The sequence below is a fragment of the Belonocnema kinseyi genome, chromosome 4 (genome assembly GCF_010883055.1).
Source record: "Belonocnema kinseyi isolate 2016_QV_RU_SX_M_011 chromosome 4, B_treatae_v1, whole genome shotgun sequence".
NCBI lineage: Eukaryota > Metazoa > Arthropoda > Insecta > Hymenoptera > Cynipidae > Belonocnema > Belonocnema kinseyi.
The window spans coordinates 84,346,588-84,351,811 of NC_046660.1; the positions used below are offsets into that span (position 1 = coordinate 84,346,588).

Consider the following 5,224-nt stretch of genomic DNA (forward strand, 5'->3'; position numbering starts at 1 on the left):
TCTATTGCGGAAATCATTAAATATCAGCAAAAATGTTTTTATAAGAAATTTATTAATCGCACTTTCCTGTCTCTGAAACGACCATACATTGTTCCTAAATTTTTCCAGGATTTTTATTTAACGGGATCAAGGCTAATTTTTAAATATGAGGTTTTAAATATTTTTGTAACAATAATTAATAATTCCGAATTTCAAGCGTCTGAAATTTTTAAAAAATGGAAGGATTTGGACAATTTGCTAAGAAAAAGAAGGTGGATTTTATACTTTCTAAGTCGAAATGCTTACAATTAAACAACTTTAATTTGATTTGAAGAATCACCAAAGTAGCATGATTTCATATTAAAATTTCAAAAATATGAGAATGTCAAAACGCTAAAAATTTCATATTTTAAGATTCAAATTTGTAAAATTGGGTCATTTAAAATTCAAAGGAATTGTAATTGTACTCTTTATAATTAAAAGTGTTCCAAATTAAATAATTAAAGATTGAGAACTATTAAATTTAAGTTATTCAAATTCAAAGCGATTAAAATTTGACAATTTAATATTTAAACCCAAATCGAATCTTCCAAAGGCAAAGCTTCTGAAATTCTAGAATTTTAAACAGCCATTACATAATAAAAGTACAAATTAACATGGTAACTGATTAGACAACTTTTTCTAAAGTAAAAAATGAATTGAATTTTTCTTTTAAAAAAACCTTTCGAAATAGAATTTAATTTAAAATGGGAAACTTTAAAAATGAAAAAATTTCTACTCCCGAACGCTGAAACTCAAACGAACGCGAACTTCATTTAAGACTGGAAAAAATTTAATTCTAATTGCAAAATTAAAACCTATAAAAGGAACAAATAAAAAATTCAGAACTCTGAAATTGTAACCGCTTAAAATTACCGAAATAGTCCATTTAATTATGTATCAATTTCAGATAGTTTAATTTCATCGATTTTTATTTTAAACTCAATTTATAATTTTTTGGTTTCAAATCTTCCATTAGAATTAATATTTCTATTTTTGAAATTGTACAATGTTATGCTTTTAAATTCGAAATTGCTTTATATTGACATCTAAAGTTATTAAGTTCAAACGATTGAAACTACGATACTGTGAAATTAAACATTCAAAACCTCTAAAATTTAATCTAAAAAGTAATTTAAGAAAAAACTTTAGTTTCAAGGCCTCAAAGATTAAACTGTTTTAGAATTGCATTAATATGATAAACTTTTTTACTATAAGATGTGATTTTCTCAAATCAAAAGTCACTGTCATTTTCACCATTCCAAATTGCAGAATTTTAAATATTGCGAGAATTATTGTGAAACTTTACAGTTCAATTACTCTAAACACTGAAAATTATGTACTCTCTAGTTGGGAACTTTCAATAATAACAAAATGCGTGAATTATGAAATACACGCGAAATCTCCCCATGTAATATTTCTTTCCCGGCTTTGTACCGATTCTCCCGGGTGGGTAGCCACCCTGTATATGTTACCTATTGCAGAAGTCAATTAACATCAGCAAACCTTTTTCAAAAAATCGATCAATTTTGAATCATATAATAAGTAGGATAAGGAAATTTGTGTGTCTAATAAAGGAAAATTCAGAGATTATATGAAAATACGCAAATTTAAGAATCCATTATTAAACCAATTGTTTATAACAATGTTTTAAATATTTTTGAAACAATAATTAATAATTTCGAATTGCAAGCGCTTGAAATTTAAAAAATATACGAACTATTTTGGACAATTTAATAAGAAAAAGCAGTTGAATTGTATAATTTCTAATTCAAAGCGCTAAAAGTTAAACAATTTGAATTTGAATCGAAGAATCACGAAACTAATTTGATTTTAGACGAAAATTTCGAAAATAGGACAATGTCAAAACGTTAAAAATTGTATATTTTAAGATTTGAATTTAAAAAATTTTGTCAATTAAAATGCAGAGGAATTTAAATTGTATTCTTTATAAATAAAAACGTTTAAAATTAATTCATTCATTTTAAATTTAAATCGATTCAAATTTGACAATTTAATATTAAAAACTAAAATTAATCTTTTAAAGTCGAAGCTTCTGAAATTCTATAATTGTAAATTGTTATTACACAATAAAATCATAATTTAACATTAATTTTTCTGAAATGAAAAAAGCAAATTAATTATTCTAAGAAAAAAACTTTTAAAATGAATAGTAATTTTAAACGGGAAACATTAAAAATGAAAAAAATGTCTATTCCGAAACGTTAAAACTTAAACAAATGCGAACTTTGTTTAAAACTGAAAACAAATTTAGTCTCCAAAAATTGTCATATTAAAACTTTTTGATACTCAAACCCTTTAAAATTTTAATTATTTCAAGTAACTTTAAATCGCATAAAAATGATTAATTTTTAAATTGCTAATTATACTTTCCAAATTTAAAATTATCTATAATGAGGGGCTGATATCAAAAGGGGAGTAGAAAAATCATTTGAGCAAAACCTAGTTAAGAACGATACAGGCAAAAACGAATTAGGAAAAAAAAAACAATAATAACGAAGATTGTACTACACTTTTATATTATGATATAAGATACAATCCTTGTTATTCTTGTTTCGTTTTTGTTCGCATCGTTCTTAGCTCGTTTTTGTTCCGACGACTTCTTTAGCTTTTGCTATCAGTCCCTCAATTATCCATTTACTAATCAATTTTTTATTTTTTCATTTCAAATCTTTCTTTAGAATTATTATTCATTCTAGAAATTTTGTAATCAAATTATTAAATTATTATAAATTATTATTATTATACATTAAATTATTAAATTCAGTTTGAAATCACTTATTTGTTTAAATCTTTAACTAAAAATCGGACAATTTTAAGTTTTACAATTTGAAATTGATTTGTATTTACATCTCAAGTTGTTAAATTGAAAACAAACTATCTATTCTCAAACTGCAACACTGTTAACTTTAAAATTAAAAATATTCAAAAACTAATCTAAACATTAATTTGAGAAAAAACTTCAGTTTCAAAACCTCAAAGATTGAAATGTTTTAGAATTACACAATAAAAACTATCATTTTAAATTTAAATTATAGAAAATTGAAGACGATTTCTGTGATTTCTTTTACATTAAAAATCACTGTGACTTTCACCGATGAAAATTGCAGAATATTAAATATTGCGAACCTTTAAAGTGTAATTATTCAAAACACTTTGAAAATTATATACTTTCTACTCTTTCTAGTTTTATCCATTTTGGACCAATATTGAAGGGGACCGAAAAAGGGTCTTATGGACCCTCCTCCTTTAAGAATTTTTTACATATTTAAATTATTGTTTATAAAATGTTATTCTGTATTAAAAACCGAGTAATAAAGTATTATACAACACCGACAAAAATTTCGAGTACATTTCCTTTGACAGTTTAAAAATTCATACTACACTTCATAAACAAATATCTGCACAGAAAGAGAAGATTATAAAATTTCGCGTGGAACTAGCCTGTTTTGAAATTATTTCAAGAAACGAGTCCAAAAATATATAGTTGGAAATTTAAAAGATCTTTTTTTAGCTAACTGATCATTTTGAAACCTTGAGTAGAACTCTTTGCCTAATCTAAAAAAAGTGTTCCTAAAAATCTTGGAAAAATTATGCCATCAAGAGTAAATCCTAATCTTTAACTCTAAATAAAGATCACGATTAAATATGTAATTGCTGAGTATTCAAACACAATATTTTTGTGTACAATGACTCCCAAAAAATAATACCACACAAGTAAATAATTTGTATGAATACTGAGCAATTGCATAATAATTAATCGCGGTCTTGAATTACATTTAAAGCTTAGGATTTACACTTGATTTCCTGATTTTTTCAAAGTTTTGGGAACACTTTTCTAGATTGAGTGAAGAGTTCAACGCAAGATTTCAAAAGATTCATTTAGATCAAAGAAAAAACTTTTAACTTTGAAAATAAATATTTGTTGACTCGTTCAATAAAATAAATTCAACGTCGGCTGATTCCATGCGAAATTTTTCCTTCTGACAAATGATTGTACCTGCAAAGTCGTAGATTTAGTTTATGCGCAGATTTTCATCTTTGAAGCGAAGTGTGAATCATCGAACGGCCAAAGAGAATGTATCCAAACTTTCTGCTAGTAGTGAAAAGAATTGAATAAATTTGAAATTATGAAGGTTATGACGGTTTTTGTGTAGCAGAAATCGTTTGTTATCATTAGGGTTCTTAATGCGCTTTTTCACTCAAATTTTCCTCATTGTTTCATTTAAATGAAAATCATCACTTTGAGATAGTTTCTAAACGTCTTAAATATTTAAAGAAAGAAAGTATCGAGCTCTTTTTCATTTTTATAAAATTTAATTCTTTGAATTTCATATTTTAATTTATTGTTTAGGAAGCGTTATTGCAAACTGAAAACTTGAGTAAAAAGGGAATATAAAAAAATTGGATAAACTGAAAACAGTGCGTTTAATGGAAACTTTTGAATAGCAGAAAATCGTTTTTTGACATGAAGATTTTTAAAGTGTTTTTACATTCGCTTTTTCTTTATTGCTCACCATTTTGGGACAAATTATAAATGTTTCAAATATTTAAACAAAAGAAAGTATCTAGCCATTTAAGAAGTAGGTAAAATTCAATTATTTACTTTACATACTTTAAGTTATTTTTTAGGAAGCGTTGTTCCACAGTAAAAACGGAGTAAAAAACTAATATGAAAGAATTCAATAAATTGAAAATTGTGCGTTTTATAAAGGTCTTTGTATCGCAAAAATTCATATTTGTCACCAAGGTTATTACAGCCTTTTGCAGTCGTCTTTCCCTTATTTTTTATAATTCCGGGATAATTTTGAAACGTTTTAAATATTTAAAGAAAAAAAGTATCGAGCGCATTTCGAAATAAGTGAAATTAAATTATTTTCATCATTGAAATTACTGTTTAGGAAGTGTTATTTTGAATTTAAAACTGAGTAAAAAGTTAATATAATATAATTAGAAAAATTGAAAACTATGTTTTATAGAGCAAACAAAATTTACGTTGCCCAACTATCATCAACGTGGAGGTCGACGAATATCGATAGTCTCTTTTTTTTAAGGGATTTTATATATTTTTTTTACATTTTTCAATTTTTTTTTTATGGAGAATTTTTTTCATTCCAGATTTCAATCCGTTGAAATCATTTTGATCCTGCTGTTTCAGAATGTAATTTTGAGAAACAATGTAAGC

The 5,224-nt window shown here is 25.3% G+C and overlaps 1 protein-coding gene across 2 annotated transcripts in view; it reads left to right on the plus strand.

The window, feature by feature from the left end:
- LOC117171314 overlaps nucleotides 1-5,224 on the plus strand; it is a 14,781-nt gene that overhangs the window by 1,473 nt on the left and 8,084 nt on the right. The window lies entirely within an intron of this gene.